Source organism: Mastomys coucha, unplaced genomic scaffold, assembly GCF_008632895.1.
Source record: "Mastomys coucha isolate ucsf_1 unplaced genomic scaffold, UCSF_Mcou_1 pScaffold22, whole genome shotgun sequence".
NCBI lineage: Eukaryota > Metazoa > Chordata > Mammalia > Rodentia > Muridae > Mastomys > Mastomys coucha.
This window is the reverse complement of record NW_022196905.1, coordinates 78,185,406-78,202,892: the sequence shown is the minus strand read 5'-3', so window position 1 is coordinate 78,202,892 and position 17,487 is coordinate 78,185,406. Positions and strand designations below refer to the sequence as shown.

General features: G+C 36.9%; 1 long non-coding RNA gene across 1 annotated transcript in view; it reads right to left on the bottom strand.

Moving 5' to 3' along the window:
• Window positions 1-8,388: 8,388 nt before the first annotated feature.
• Window positions 8,389-17,487, bottom strand: part of LOC116070554 — a 32,341-nt gene continuing 23,242 nt past the window's right edge. Inside the window, exons 3-4 of the long non-coding RNA XR_004110461.1 lie at window positions 9,971-10,086; window positions 8,389-8,500 (exon numbers count right to left, since the gene is read on the bottom strand). This is a non-coding gene — a long non-coding RNA (uncharacterized LOC116070554). The remainder of the gene's footprint in view (window positions 8,501-9,970; window positions 10,087-17,487) is intronic.

Here is a 17,487-nt window from a genome sequence, read left to right as displayed (position 1 = left end):
GCTGTATTGTGTTTAGTCAGCGATACATGGGGAATTCAAGAAGTACCACACATTAAACAGAAGAAGTGAGCCTTAACTGAATTGTTTAAGTCCATAAAAATATAAGCATTTGTTCTTCACTTTTCAGAAGTCTAGCTCAGGACTGAATTTTCTTGGTTTCTTCAACAAATTTGTATATCACACCCCTAGTCTTAAAGACCACATCTTCAACACCAGTCAGATTGAAGTCAGATGCCCTCAGCATATGAACCCAGTGAGGGAGGTTGTAATTCTGGGGCTACCACATGACAATACAATATATTTTAGGTACTTTGCAGGAGAGATATGGTGCGGTTCCATCTCTAACCGTTGTAGGCACAGAGTGAGAAATTGACTGGCCAGAGGCGAGGAAAACAATCCTCTCCACAAATCAAACTAGGTAGGATCTTGATCTTTGGATTCCTAGGCTCCAGATCTGTGAGAAAATAAATTTTTGATTTTTAAGCCACCTCCCTTGCTTCATTCCTTGGTCTATGATATTCTGTTATGACAGCCTGAGCTAAGACAATTCCTCTGCCCCCTTCATCATTTTTAAAGGGATTTCTTTGTTCTGAGATCATATCATGAGGAATTAAGTTGACAAATAAAGAAACTGTACGAGACACAGAAGTATGAACAAGTCAGACACTAAGATGCATCGGTTTCTTTCTGAAACTGAAAAGTATAATTAACTGAAGAACAATTTATTTCAGTGAAAAACAACTATAGCAGAAGAAATGCCATGCTTTCCCAACTGGAGTGATAAAAATAACATTTTCCCACAGATCAGAGCTTCCAACCAAAAGGTCACATGTGGTATAATCAGTCTATTTGTTTCAAGCCTATTTCTCAGCATGCTCTATAATTTGAAGCTAATCAGACACTCAGTGGAAATATAAAACAGAACACGTTTACAGCTTTTCATATATTTAACCCTGACTGCAGTATTTTTGAGAACTATTGTTCTATAGGAAAATCTACTTTTCTTTTTCCATTTTTTAGAAGTCATATTTTTTTTGCTTTTGTGTGTGCACACATATTGCATGAACATGCTATGGGATGTGCTTATGGAGGCTGGAGGACAGCTTGAAGGAGTGGTTCTTGACTTCCATTACGTCCAGGGATGAGACTCTTGTTGCCACATTTGGTAGCAAGTACATCTGATTGGATGGGCCCTTTCTCTGGGCCTCCATGTGTTTCTGGATGATCTCTAAGTACAAATGACTTGAGAGCATTCTTCTGTTGAGGAGATGACCTCAGTAATGTACTTCTGTGACGTGGATTCCCTCTGATGATTCCTCAGGCCACAATGATTTGTTTTTACTTAGGTCAAGAAGATGGTGGCAGATGTGACAGAATCTGATTGGCAAGTGATTCCTAAAGTCTCTCGCCTTTCATGTTGTTCCTGGGTGCCTGGTGACTACAACGTGCATAAAGTCCTGGACTAGCCTGTAAGATGGTGAATCACAGGGGTTCAAATAATCTCTGTGACCTCCTCCCCATGACATGTTAACTCCTAGACGTGGAAAGATCACCTTATATCCTGCACCACCCCCCAATTGTGCTGGCCCAGACCAGAAGTATATCTGGGGGACTCATAAGAATATGAGTGACAGTAATGCCTATATTCATGCAACTAATTTTAGAGATACTTTGTTATGAAGCAAATGTTAATTGATTCAGAGGGATTTTAAAAAGAAATCAAGATAGAACTATCAACAAATGAAAATTCCTGGGAGTTTGAGGCCAGTTTGTTTTATAATGAATTTCAGGATGACTAACACTGTGTAATGAGATCCTGTCACAAACACGCAAACATCAAAACCAAACCAAACCAAACCAAACCAAACCAAACCAAACCAAACCAAACCAAGCCAAGCCAAACCAAGCCAAGCCAAACCAAGCCAAGCCAAGCCAAGCCAAGCCAAGCCAAGCCAAGCCAAACCAAACCAAACCAAACCAAACCAAAACTAAAACAAACTAAACCAAACCAAACAAAATCACCACCACCACCACAAAAAAAAACCAAAAACAAAACAAAGTATCACAAATTGTGAATATTCATCCGTTTCTCACAAAACCAGGTAGCAATCAGAACAATTTGATACCCCAAATGAAAAAGAACACCAGAATAACAAAAGACAACCTTTGTTTAAATTTTGTTTAATTGTAGCACATATGTATGGCTACTCCTATACATCATTCCTGAAATGTCTTTTATATTTAAGACACTGTTTTCCTTTTGCATATTTCATACCACTTAGCCCACTGAATACTTTGCAAGAAAATTAGTGTCCTTTGGCAGATGTGGAATCTGAGGCTAAGAAAACATTTATAAAGCTGCCTTGGACAAGCAAGCTATAAAGGTCTGTTCTCAATGTAATGTTTCCCAGCAAAAGACCATCTTACTATCACCAGGACTGAGAAGGGTCAGCTACAGTCAGCCAGCAGGCCTGAGTGAGTGAGCAATACACATTGTGGATATGGTTGTGCTTCTATACAATGCCTAGAAACAGTTTTGTCAAAGTCTGAATAAAAAAAAAAAATCACATAAAATGGAATGCTTCTATTTTGATGTGAAATAGTCGGTTTGAGGGAATTTTGTAAACTTAAGTATCACTATTGTTTTTGTTATTGGCAGCTATTGATCCCTGACTGTACAGCTTAGACTCATTAACACTTTTATTACCTTGCCAATCAAAGCTCCAGCAGCACCAACTGGTGACTGAAAGGATTTGCCATTATTAACAAGACTGTCTGGTGCCCAGGAGCAATGGAATCCCGCTGAAAGTGGAAGGCCACATCAGCAGGGATTTAGATAGACTCGAGATACAGAAAGTAATTCATAGGTTTTCTGTTCTAAAATCATTCTAAGAAACATATTTTCTCACTTTCTTTGAATGCTTAGGATTTGAGTTTTAAGAAACCTTGTTTCAAGCCAGTAGGGATAAAAGCTTATGTTACTTTAAACTGTTTTGGGTCCAATTTCATTGTACAAGTTTGCTGAATTGCACCAGTCCCAGGGCAAATGTAATATGGAGGCAATAAATGTTTCTTATGTGCATAGCTAATTTTATCATTTCCTCTAATAGTGGCCTATTAGAGCAAACAGATTAGCAGTTAATTGGTATCCAACAAAGAACTATTTTGGCCTTTATTTGCTATTTTTTTAATCCATTAGTGATCTTAGTCAATACCAAAGCAGAGTCCTGAATTTCAGTGCTTGTCATTACCTTGTTGAAATGCTGCATTTAGAATGTCATTATTTGCTAGATGTTCAACAGATTATACATAAATTTGTTCCTCTGGAGCATACCTTACTTGCCTCATATTCAGCTATTTACAATTTCATGGTGATTATCTTCACAGAACATAGGCATTTTCAAATATGGGAACAGCTAATTTTGTTTTATGCCTTGCATTATCTTAACAGGTACTTATTGCACAGATAACTTGCATAAAACGTGAAGCTACAGGATATCCAGACGAAGACAAGATGCTTTTGCTAAGGTGCATATACAAATAGCCATACTACAAAGCAGTCATACCAAAAAGCTGTAAGACTGGTATCACACACACACACACACACACACACACACACACACACACACACACACACACACACACACACACACACACACGCACACACACACTCAAAATCATAGGAATCTAATGGAGTGAGGATTTCCATGTGCTGGGATGATCACAGAGACCTTGTGGAACTTAATGCATGTACAGGATTGCCCAAAGAAGATTTTAGCAAAGAGAAATACAGATGAAAACAAGGGTTTCTGGCTGCTTAAACTGCGGCAACAGAACCCCATAAGTTGGAGCTTAAAAAAAAACAGAAACCAATTTCTGGAAGCTGTAAAATCTAAGATTATGTCAGAGTCCATGTCCAGTAAGGCCTTACTCTGTAGCTTATGGATGACATCTCCCTGTTATGTACTCACATCATGGAACGACAGGTCCCTGAACTCTGTACTACAAAGGCATCATTCCCTTTACAAAGGCACAGTCCTTGTGAACTAATTAACCTCCAATAGTCCATATATTCATAATTCAACTCGCAAACTTTTGATAGCCACTGACATTTGTACCACAGCAAACATGTAAAGTTTAGGAAAAAAAATCACTGTTTGATCTACATACCAATAACCACATGAGATTCATAAACTAAAATGAAGTTTTGTAGGGAGTGGCATACTTTTAAAGATTTTGCATCATAGAACAGCACAGATGGAACACTGCTTTGGGAAATTTAACACAGCCATGCTATCTATCAACACATTACATCTGAAATAATGATGGTTTTCTACTGTAGACACGAACCATTCTAATTACACCTTCTATTTCACTAAGGCTTATACATTTGTTTAAATTGATTATCTGACCTTGATTTAACTTTGGTAAGTGCTATACAATAAGAAAATTATCTATTTCATTTACATTTTCTAATTTTGTATACTACATGTGCTTATGACTCTGGTTTTGTTGGAGTGTGTTGTAATGTCTCCCTTTTTATTTCCAATTTTGTTAATTTGGATATTCTTTCTGTGCCTTTAGATTAATTTGGCTAAGCATTTGTCAATCTTACTGATTTTCTCAAAGAAACAACTCTTGTTTCATTTATTCTTTGTATTGTATTATGCTGTTATTGTTTTTTGTATTTGTTGTTTTTGGAATTGAAATGAATTATTTTTCTGGAGGGATGCTACACCCCCTTTTTACACCTAGATATCTATTAGAAGTTTCTACTGCACTTTTGCCCATATAGTTCCTGGGTGAAGGACTCAGAGACTGCAATTTATTAATAAACTGTAGGTACTATGCAGGGCAGGTTCTAAGTTAATTTCATCCTTCCACCTGATAAAATCTTCACTTGCCAATTTGCTATCTCCCAGGCTGTGTCTGTTTCATCATCCTGTGCTCAGGGTGAACGTCTCTTGACCACATGCTCCTGGGCCATCCTGTTTGAGGGCCACCTCTTTCTCATTCTGTTTTCTGCAACCCCTGGTCTCTTGAGACCACTCACTCTATTCTAAGTTCCACTTTCCTATCCTCTCTGCCCATTCATAAGCCACAGCAAATTTTGGCAATCAGGAATTAGTAGGAAGCATTATTTAGAACACATTGGTTATGCAGCATACAAAACAAATCACAACATCTCAGTCCCGAGTTTGATTATTTCTTGTCATCTACTGCTTTTGGGTAGAGAGACGGGGAACTGTAATCAGGATATATTATGTCCAAGGGAAAAAAAAAACTATTTCTAATACAAGAAGAGGAGAAGGAGGAGGAAGAACAACAATAAAATCATAGCTAATTCTAGATAAGTTGGTTAAACTGTAAGTTCAGTATAAATTCGTGCGATTAGAAGTCTTATGACTCAAATCTTTATTATAAAATGTAATAAATTTAGTAGTCCACTAAACTCAAAAACTGAACTAAGATTAGCTTCAATAGGTGGAGAGATAGCTCAGCAGGTTAAAGGCACCTGCCACCAAGCCTGACTACCTAAGTTTGAGTCCTCAGGACCCATATGATAGAAATTGTCATATGCATCTTCTTTAAATTGTGTGTGATAGATTGTGTGTTATTAAAGGAATATGGTGCTATCACTTGTAGGCTAGATTTCTTGAATTCAACTACCCATATTCTTGTGTGAACTGCAATAATTCCATTTTTCCTTATGTATTTTTAAGTTATTAAAATAACTTTCTTTGTGTACCATATTTTGACTTTGGAGGAGTGTTCTGTAGCCAGACACCTAATCATTCTAAAATTCTCTCATCATCCATGTCTATTATGAGTTGAAAATTGTCTGTGAGTATTCAGTACTTTCAGGTAATCTATAAACTACTCAAAAACATAATTTGAAATTATGTTAGTAAATTTATGGAGCTTAATAATATTTACACACTCATGTATTTTACTCATAATCAAGGCTTGCTTAAGAATCAATGGTATATAAATTAGTTTGAGATAGAAATAGTGCCAGAGTGAACAGTTAGGGACTATCAACAGAATAACAAATGAGAATACAGATATTAGCAAAGGATCAGAGAAACTTCCTTTTGCTGTAGATGAGAGGTGACACAGAGACAGACAATGTGCAGACAATAAGAGATGCTAGAATATTCGGTTATACATTATCTCTTCAGGAAGAAATTAAAACATTCAAAACTCTCCCCTCATTGCTCAAGGAAGTCTAAAGATTTTAAAAACCAGAGGTGATGGATGACTTCTAGTAAAGAGTGACTTCTAGATATAACAGGACTGATGACATATGAACTCACAGAGATTGCAGAGATGCACAAAGCTTGTACAGGTTTAAGTCATACAGTGTTCCCGTGGTGGATAGGAGCTTCCATCCTTAACCAAAAGGCTACCTCCCATTGACATCTGTTTGTAAAGGAAACATTACGTTCTCCAATGGGGTACTACTGTGGATATAAACCACACTTAAAGGTAGGTCTAATGTCCAGCAATAATGTCCAACTCAAGATGAACCCTATGGTATTTTTGTAGAATTTTTGTCTCTCATTTCTTTGTTTGAACTTTTTTTTTTTGTCTTACTGGTCTTTTGCCTGTATACTATGGTTTCTGATTTTGTGGTCTTACAGTCGTCTAGGTTTTCATTGTGTGTTTGTACTTTCTTTTTGCTACTATTATTTTTCTTTTGTGTGTGTGTGTTGCCCTTTTCCCCCTTTTTTGTTTATTTTTCCACAGGGAGAGAAAAATTAATCCTTGGAGTTGGGGCTGGGAGTAGGGAGGGTCTGTAAGGCCCTGGGGAAGGGAAAACCATTATCAGAGTATATTTTGTGAAAATATTTATCAATATATTAAATATATATAATTAAATATATTTAAATAGTATACAATCAAAATCAGAAAGACCAATAGGATGGTTAATGCAAATATGTCCATGCAGTCACTTGAGGACAGAGGCTAGCCTTAACACTCAACCTTGCCTTACGTTCAACTTTGATGTTTCCTAGGATTCTTTTAGTTGTAGCTTCTCCCAACGCTCCTCTACCCTTGTGCTTACCTCCAGCTGCTATCCTCTATCCTTGTCCTTATTTCCAGCCGCTATCATGGTTGACCTCATATGTGAGTGTATGTATGGTTCGATGGATTGAATGTGAATCATGAAACACAGGTTTGTGCTTGTCAAGGGTTATGCTAGATTGGAGAGTGCAACTCTAATGGAGTCAGTTAGGTTTTAGGTGGGCACCAGAAGCATCATGGACAGAAGGGGCAATACCTATGATGACTAATGTCCCTATTCTCTCCTCTTTCACTTTTCCTATCCATCCACGGCAGGCACATCCATTACATGATCACAGATGGATATTCACTGTACTCTCGACATGGAGGCAACATGGTGGTGACCACTTTCGTGGCTGGACTTCATTCCCAGATCACATTCCTTGCAAAACTGATGGATCCTCTCTTCCATTTTTGTTTTCTAACATAGACAAATTAAGGTCTGAGATTATGGACTATTTTTTCTTCAGAAATATTCACTATAAGGGTTTTTTTTATTGGCTTATAAGCCTTTATATGCCAAAAGTTTCAAAATTTAGAGTATGTCAGGTAAGCACATTTGTCTGAATAAATATGCATTTCTCTTAGTCTACACATATAGAAAAATAGCTAAATATTTAATGTTCAATTTATCACATTCAATTCCCTTAAATTTTATGTTTTCTTGACTCATATTAAGGTGTAAATAACTATTAAGTACATTTGGGTGGATTTTTTTTTCTGCACCCACAGATTTCAGTAATTACAAAAAAACATATTGCAGGTGGCACTTATATTACAACAAAACCCAAAGATCTTTGAAGCCATGAACTTGGGTATGAATTTTATTTTCATTACATAATAATTGTATTAAATTGATTTTAAGTATACTTCTATATAAATCAGCACAGATATTTTTAAAAATGCCGTGAAGACACTGGGCAGTGGTGGTGTACACCTCTAATCCCAGCACTTGGGAGGCAGAGGCAGGCAGATTCCTGAGTTCAAGGCCAGCATGGTCTACAGAGTGAGTTCTAGGACAGCCAGGGCTACACAGAGAAACCTTGTCTCAGAAAACAACAAAAAACAAACAAAACAAAATTGCAGTGAAGATAGAGTACTAGAAACTCACTCCTTGGGCCATTACTATGCAAATAGTTCATAAAATTTATATTTTGCTAAGAGCCCCTGGTTCCCTGTGCTACCTCCTACTCCAAGATTACTGTATTTGCCCCTTTTCTCAAAGAAAAGCCCCCACCTCTTCTTTTTTTAATCTACTTCAGTCACACTGAAAAAGTGTATGTAATACTAAGTATATGATGCAGAGTTCTCAGCCATCTGTGGTGATTACTAAGCATTTTTGTATTTCTTTTTCCTCAAGTAAAAACCCCAGTTGGAAGTATTTGTCTCTTTCTTACTTTATGATTATCTTTGAACATATAGAAGAAGTCATCTGAAATACAAAACAAAATTAATACAACCAGTATCGAAATAAGTCTGGAAGTTCCTTACAAAATTATAGAACAGTTTTGAACAATGTATCCTACAGTTTCATTGTGTGCTAGGCCCACAAATTGTGTAGCTAGTCCTGTGTGGATGTGACCATCAGAGTCTCTCCAATAAAGTGACAGGAACAGATTAAGGTTTAGAATGATCACTACTGCTGTTGTTTAGTCAGTCGATTCGGGGTCAGCCCTGAACGGCAGCATGATCGTTAGGAAATGGTTGTTCTCTGACAGGAGAGAAATTGTGTGGCTTAATGTGAGAGAGTGGTAAAGTCAGGGAAAATGTACAAGGCTATCCAGGGTATTTATGGAGAAGATCTTAAGGATATTGTGCAGAGTTTTTTAAAAGCAAGAAAAGCATTATGTATAGGCGTAGCACCCATAACATATAGAAGCATTTTCATCTAGAAATATTTGGACAGTATATGAGAAAGTAGTAAAAAATAATCATCTATCTGTGAGGTTATAAAAAACAGTTAATGGGGCATGTGTGGTGTCTTCGAACATTTGAGCTACTGTAGCAAACCAACACAGATGGGGTGACTGATAGGCAGTAGCATTTCATTCCTCACTGCTCTGGGAGCTGGAAGTCTGAGGTCAGGGTTTTAGCAGGATTGAGCTCTGCCAAATGCCTCTTTTGATCTAGATACTGCAAAGTTCTGGTAGAGCTGACTTCATGTGTTCTTCCTATAGAGACACTGTAGCAGTCAGGACATGGAAGCCACTGTATGTCAGTAACCGTCAATGGCCTACCTGCTAATAACCCTGAGGGTTAGAATTTAACACATTAATTTATGCAGAGGAGATATTCCAGTGTGTACCACATATTAAGGTTACTTCTGGACATGTCCTTCCCCTTTCTCAAATGCTACCACAATGCTTTGAAGTCTCAAAAGTTCGAAAATAAATAGGCATACACAAAGACCTTTACAAGGCAAAGTCTACAGAATTTTTTTTGATTGAACATAGGAAGTAAAAAGTAAAAAGAGATCAAACGTGACAGGTTTGTTGCTTGTGATTGACCCCCATATTCACACAATGGCTTCTGCCATAAATGACTCATCTGAATCAGGAGTGTTGATCAGTTTCCTTCCATGTGATTAGTTTAGAAACAAATTAACACATGGCCAAACAAAGAATATAAGGGAAAAATTGGGGGGGGGGGGACAGGGGGACTGTGTTAGTTTCCTCAGGCTACTGTAGGAAATCATACACAACTAGATGGCAGAAAAGAACAGAAATTGATAAGTGGAGTCTCTTTGGGTTCTTGGAATATGAAAGTCTGACAGCAATGAGTTTGCAGGCTTAGCTTCCTGGGAAAGCTCCTGAAACAGAACTGTGCCAACTTTTCTTTTTCTTTTTCTTTTTTTTTTCTTGTTGAAAGCAATCCTTTGCATTCTTTGGCTTATGGTTGTTACCTCTGAGCTTGCCTCTGTCCTCCAAATGGCATCTTCTCTCCCATGATACTCTCTGATCACAATGGCAGGCAGGCAGCTGGAGCAGGACATTTCTGAGCAAGCACATTTCTGTCCACCTGGAAGTAGAGTAGACAGGAAGGCTTACGAACCCACAATGACTACCCCCATGGCATACTTTCTCCAACATGGATCTGTCCACCTCCTAAAGGTTTCATAGCTGGGCTGGACCACCCACCAGGGACTTGGTGTTAAAATGCATGAGCCCATGGGTATAATTCTCATTCAAACCACAAAAGAGGTGTCCTGGAATGATCTGGTGGAAGCCAGTAGGTGAAGGAAGATTGTTCCAGTAAAACCACAGAGAAAAGAAACAAGTCACAATGAGAGTACTATGGGGGATAAAGTTAAAAATAATAACCTAAGCCAGTTTTGGTCAGGATTTCTAATAATTAAGCCTCAGGTAACTTAAAGACATTTAAATTCCTTATTAATCAAGTGAGGGTGATGGTGATAATAAAAAGCATTTCTGAGATACAGAAGCCCCAATTTTGCAAGTCCGTACATGTTTTTGCACATGTGTACAACAAGACATATATATTGATATGCACTTTGTGGTAAAATATTATAGTTTTACATAGAAGTGACTGCTTAAATAAACTTTGTACTTTATAAATTATTTTAATTGAACTTAAAGATTTTCTATAGTGCTTAGAATTTACATCATGTAAGGGTAATTTGTGATTCTGATGACCACTTGTGGGTTGTGTTAAATGTGGGACTATTATCAGAATGTTTCATAGTTTTACGAGGTCTGTAGTCTGTCAGTCACTCAGCTCTGTGTATGCAGCCACTTAATTCCAAGTAGAGAAAAGCAAGAGTTGGTAAGGAACCTGCCATTGTGGTCATTGAGACAAGTCATGAGACCGTTCCAGGGAGCAACAGGAGTGATGTTAGAGAGGGTCGGCTAGACATTCAGAGGAAGATTCTGAAGTTCTTGAAATATGGTTGGAAAATGGAAATAGAAAGTAAAAACAGAGCCAAATCTGATGCCAAGTGTTTGAACCCCTCCACAAGTCTCTTCCCAACAGGCTGTCAGAACTAATGAGGCACACCAGGCCTGCGAAATTGGTTGAGAACACTTCGTTTGATGTGATGTTTGAGCTTCTCTTTGATTTTATTTCCCAGATAGTAAAGAAAGGAAATCATTTTTATTTTATCTTGTACGTTAGTCTGTGCTATTCTTAGATTCAGATGGGATGACAATAGCTCCCTTTAATCTTCCATTAACTTGAAAAATAGTTTTAAAAATGTGTTGATCATTTCTACAAGCCAAGCTTGATTATTGATTTGAATTATAGGAGATTGTTTGAAGTAGGTCTTTCCTAAATTCTAAATAAAAATTATATTTTGTGGGTATTATATTGCAAATTTAAAGCAGTTATAGGACCGTTGGTGATAATTGATAGGATTCTTAAGATCATGCATATGGTAATTTGTACAACAAAGTTAATTTTCATGAAAATATTACCAAACTTGCTTTGATATACTGTAAATTTGTTTTTACCTTACCTTTGCATCAAAGTCTGTATTTCTGAGAAATTGCTTATAGGAAATACTAAAGCCCAGAAAACATAGACATACTCTATGAGAATTTCATCATTTTTATTGTAGCATAATACTTAAAGCATACATTGAATAAACCTAACCATTTTAAGCCAAGAGTTCAATGGCATTAGGTTCATTTGAATCATCATGGCCATCCATGACATGAACTCTGTCCTCTACCTTCTGTTTTAAAGATTCTGACCAACTATACAGTAAGTAGAATGATGTAGTTTGTATCATTTTGTAACTAGCTTATTTAACAACTTAATGTCTTCCCCGAAGTTCATCTGTGCTTTAGAGATGCCTAAGACAGAATAAATGTCCATGTATGAACATGTCAGTTTTTCTTCCTCTTTCATCCTTCACTGAATGTCTGGGTTGTTTATTTCAGAATAACCATTACTGCTGTGGACAAGTATACACAAATATCTCTTTAAAATTCTCCTCTTAGAGGCCTTTGGTCCTGTGAAGATTCTGTGCCCCAGTGTAGGAGAATACCAGGGTCAGGAAGCAGGAGAGGGTGGATTGGTGAGCAGGGGGAGGGGGAAGGAACAGGGATTTTTTTCAGAGGGGAAACCAGGAAAGGGGATATCATTTAAAATGTAAATAAAATATCTAATAAAAAAGAGTATAAAAATTCTCCTCTTAAATCTTTGATGTATACTGTCAACGTTGTTTATGGACCATTTATTAACTGTGTCTTGAACATTTGATGAACTTCCACGTACACTACTTCCTAATCCGAACCACTTTATATTTCCACCAACAGTGAACAGTGGTTCCAAATTCTCCTTATCATTGTCAACATTCCCTATTTCTACTTTTGACTTTTTAATAATATCTATGGATTTGAGGCAGTATACATTTTCCATGTATTTATTTACTTATTTATTTACTTATTTATTCACTCACTTTATATCCAGATTGCAGTACTCCCATCCTCCCATTTCCCTCTTTACACAGCCTCTTCCCCATCCTCACACTGGCAAATCAAGTCTCTGCAGGACTAGGCACATCCTCTCCCTCTGAGCCCACAAAAGGCAGCCCAGTTAAGGGGATCAAGATCCACAGGCAGACAACAGAGTCAGGGACAACCCCTGCTCCAATTATTGGAGGACCTGCATGAACTCTAAGCTACATATCAGCTGGGCAATGGGTTCCTAGGTTCAGCCCATGCTGATTGGTGGTTCAGTCTCTGAGAGCCCTCAAGGGTCCAGGTTTTTTGACTCTGTTGGTCTTCCCATGGACTCCCTATGTACTCTGGGCCTCTCAATCTTTCCCACAACACTTCCACAAGACTTCCTGAGCTCCATTTATTGTTTGCCTGCATCTGTGTTGGTCAACTGATGGGTAGAGCCTCTCAGAGGACAGTTATGCTAGGTTCCTGTCTTCAAGCATAACAGAGTATCATTAATTATTTAGGGATTGGTTCTTGCACATGGGATAGATCTCAAGTTGGGTCAGTCATTGGGTAGCCATTCCCTCTGTCTTTTCTCCATTTTGTATCTGCACTTTTTGTAAGCAGAACAAGTTTTGGGTCAAAAGTTTTGTGGGTGGGTTGGGGTTATTATCCTTCTACTGATGGGAGTCCTGCCTGGCTACAGGAGGTGGCCACTTCAGGATCCATATTCCCTACTGTTAGGCTTCTCAGCTAGACTTACCATCATAGACTCCCTGGAGCCTCTCCCATCGAATCTCTGGTACATCCTAGAGCGCCTACTCTCTCTCCAGTTGCTGATTTTCATTCACTCTCCTAGCCCTCTCTTCCCAGCTCTACCCATAAATTATGCCTTCACCCCTGTTGCTCTTCCCATTCCTCCTCCCACCCAGCTAGTTCCCTCTCTTCATGTTAATGTCCTCCAATGACTATTGTATTTCTCGTAAGTGAGATTCAAGCATCCTTCCTTGAGTCCTCATTGTTACTTAACTTCTTTGGATCTGTGGATTTCAGCATGTTTATCCTGTACTTCATGGCTAATATCCACTTATAAGTGAATGCATAAAATGCATGTTCTTTTGGGTCTGAGTTATCACATTCAGGATGATATTTTCTAGTTTCATCCACTTCTCTGTAAATTTCATGATATCCCTGTTTTTACAAGCTGAGTAGTATTCCATTGTGTAAACAAACTGCATTTTCTTTATCCATTCTTCGTTGAGGGATATTTCGTTGAGCTATTTCGTTGTAATAGCTTACAAATAAAGCTGCTATGAACACAGTAGAGTGTCATTGTAGCATAGTGGAACATCTTTGGGGTATATGCTCAGGAGTGGTATAGCCAAGTCTTGAGGTAGAACTATTCTAAATTTCTGAGAAACTGCCAGATTGATTTCCAAAGTGATTCCATATGTGTGTACTCCCACAAGCAATGGAGGAGTGTTCCCCTTGCTCCACATCCTTGCCAGCATGTCACTTGAGTTTTTGATCTTAGCAATTCTTATGGGTGTAAGGTAGAATCTAGATGTTTTGATATGAATTTCCCTAATGACTAAGGACACAGAACATTTAAGTGCTTCTCAGCTATTAAAGATTCCTCTGCTGACAATACTCTGTTTAGTTCTGTACTGCATTTTAAAATTGTGTTATTTGTTTTTTTGGTGACTACCTTCTTGAATTCTTTATATATTTTGGAAATTAGCCCTCTATTAGATATATAATTGGTAAAGAACTTTTTCCATTTTGTAGGTTTCCGTTTTATCCTTTTGATGATGTCCTTTGTCTTATAGAAGCTCTTCAGTTTCATGAAGTTCAATTCATTAATTGTTTTCCTTAGGGACTGAGTTATTGGTGTTCTGTTCTGGAGTTTGTCTCCTGTACCAATGTGCTCAAGGCAAAACCTTACTTTCTCTTCTATCACATTTAGTGTATCCAGTTTTATGTTGAAGTATTTGTTCACTTTGGACTTGAGTTTTGGGCATGGTGATAAATATGACTTTATTTCCATTCTCTGCATCCAGACCTCAAGTTAGACTAGCACCATTGGTTGAAGAGTTTTTTTTTTTTTTATTTGTTTGTTTGTTTATTTCTGGGTCTTCTATTTTATTCCACTGATCAGCCTGTCTCTTAATATACCAATAGCATGAAATTTTTATTACTATGGCTCTGTAGTACAACTTGAGGTTATGATGGTGATTCCCCCAGATGTTCTTTTATTATACAGTATTGTTTTCACTATCGTGAATATTTTGTTTTTCATATGAAGTTTGGAATTGTTCTCTCAATAAGGATTTGTCTTGGAATTTTGATAGGATTGCTTTGAATCTGTAGGTTGCTTTTGGTAAGATGGTTAGTTTTACTCTGTTAATTCTACTGATACGTGAGCATGGGAGATCTTTCCATCTTCTGATATCTTCTTCAATTTCTTTCTTCAAAGACTTGAAATTCTTGTCATGTTGGTCTTTTCTTTGCTCGGTTTGAGTTACTTTGGTTTGATATTTTATGTGATTTGTGGGTCTTGTGAATGACATTGCTTCTCTGCTTTCTCAGCCTCTTGATCATTTGTATAAAGGAAGGATACTGATTTCTTTGAGTTAGTTTTGTATCTAGCCAATTTGCTGAAGGTGTTTATTAGTTGTAGGAGTTCTCCGGTAGAAATCTTGGGGTAATTTTTATATAATATCATATCGTCTGATAATAGCTTTTGACTTTTTTCCCAGTTTTAATCCCACTGATAACCTCAGATGTCTTACTGCTGTAGGTAGAACTTCAAGTACTTTATTGAAGAGATATAAAGAGAGTGGACAGCATTGCCTGTCACTGATTTTAGTGGAATTGCTTTAAGTTTTTCTCTATTTAATTTGATGTTGGCTATTAGCTGGCTGTGTATTGTAGTTATTGTGTTTAGATATGTGCCTTGCATTCCTGATCTCTCCAAGACTTTTAACATGAAGGGGTGTTGGATTGTTGAGTATCTAATGAGATGATTATCTAGTTTTTTTCTTTCAGTTGGATACCACTGATAGATTTTCATATGTTGAACCATCCCTTCTTCCCTCAGACAAAGTGTACTTGATCATGGAGGATGATGTTTTCAATGTGTTGTTGGATTAAGTTTGTGAGTATTTTATTGAATATTTTGCTTCAATGTTCATAAGGTAAATTGGTCTAAAATTCTCTTTCTTAGTTGAATCTTTGTGTGGTCTAGGTGGCATGGTGACTGTGGCCTCATAGAATATATTTGGCAATGTTTCTTCTGTTTCTATTTTGTAGAATAGTGTGAGGAGTTTTGATATTAGCTCTTATTTGAAAGTCTGGTATGAATTTGTGCTAAATCTGCCTGGCTCTTTGATTTTTCTACTTCAGAGATTTTAAATGCTGCTTCTATTTCCTTGGGGATTATGGACTATTTAAATTGTTTACCTGATATTGATTAAACTTTGGAAAGCAGAATCTATCCAGGAAATCATCTCTTTCATTTATATATTCCAAATTTTGTGGATAATAGGCTTTTGAAGTAAGACCTAATAATTTCTTGGATTTCTTCAGTGTCTGTTGTTATGTTTCCCTTTTCATATCTCATTTTGTTAATTTGAATATTATCTCTCTGTCTTAGTTAGTTTGTCTAAGGGTTTGTCTATTTTGTTGATATTCTCAAAGAACCAGCTCTTGGTTTGCTTGATTATTTGTATTGATGTGTTTGTTTGTTTGTTTTGTCTCTAATTTATTGATATCAGCCCAGAGTTTGATTATTTCCTGCCATCTACTCTTCTTGGGTACATTTGCTTCTTTTTGTTCTAGAGCTTTCAGGTGTGCTGTTAAGTTGCTACTATGAAATCTCTCTAGTTTCTTTATGAAGGTGCTTAGTGCTATGAACTTTCCTCTTAGCACTGTTCTCATTGTATCCCATAAGTTTGTGTATGTTGTGCCTTCATTTTCATTGAATTCTAGAAAGTCTTTGGTTTCTTTTTTATTTCTTCTTTGACCCAGTAGTTATTAAGTAGAGAGTTGTTGAGTTTCCAAGAATGTATACATTTCTGTTGTTTTTGTTGTTGCTACAGTCCATGTCCATCTTTAATCCATAGTGGTCTGGTTAGATACAAGGGGATTTTCAGTCTTCTTGCATCTGTTGAGGCTTGCTTTGTGACCAATTATATGGTCAATTTTGGAGAAGGTTCCATGAGGTGATAAAAAGAAGGTATTTGTGTGTGTGTGTGTGTGTGTGTGTGTGTGTGTGTTTGGGCAAAATATGCAATAGATATCTGTTAGGTCCATTTGATTCATAGCCTCTGTTTGTTTCATTATTTCTCTATTGAGTTTCTGTTTCAACAGCTTGTCCATAGGTTAGAGTGGGATGTTGAAGTCTCCCACTATATAATATGTGGAATTAGATGTATGATTTAAGCTTTAGTAATGTTTCTTTTGCAAATGTGGGTACCCTTGCATTTGGGGCACATACATTCAGAATTGGGATGCCATCCTGATGGATTTTTTTTTGAAAAAAATTAGTTTTACATTCTTGTTTCCCTTTTGTACCACCGCTCCTCCCAGAGACCCCCTTCAATACTTACAATATCTTTTTTGTCATATTCCTTAAAATTTATAAAATATTATAACAATAAAAATAAATATTATAAAAGTTGTTTGATATAAAACAACAATCAGTTTAACAGTCTTATGTAGATGCTTGTCTACAGCAATAGTGAAAATACATTTTTCTCAATACAAATTTTAAATGACTCCAAACATATTAACTGTATACTTCAAAATAATATATCACTACTAGTATTTTCTTAAATGAACATGAATATATAAAGTCTTTTTGTTTGTTTTGTATTTAATAGAGTTTAAAATCTTGGCTCTTACTGTGGTACAAGCCCAAAATAAGAATAATTTTTAGACATGGGTTTCATTGTAATAAGGCTGTACTTCAATGACCCTTACATCACCAAAGGATTTTACCTCCATTGTAGCT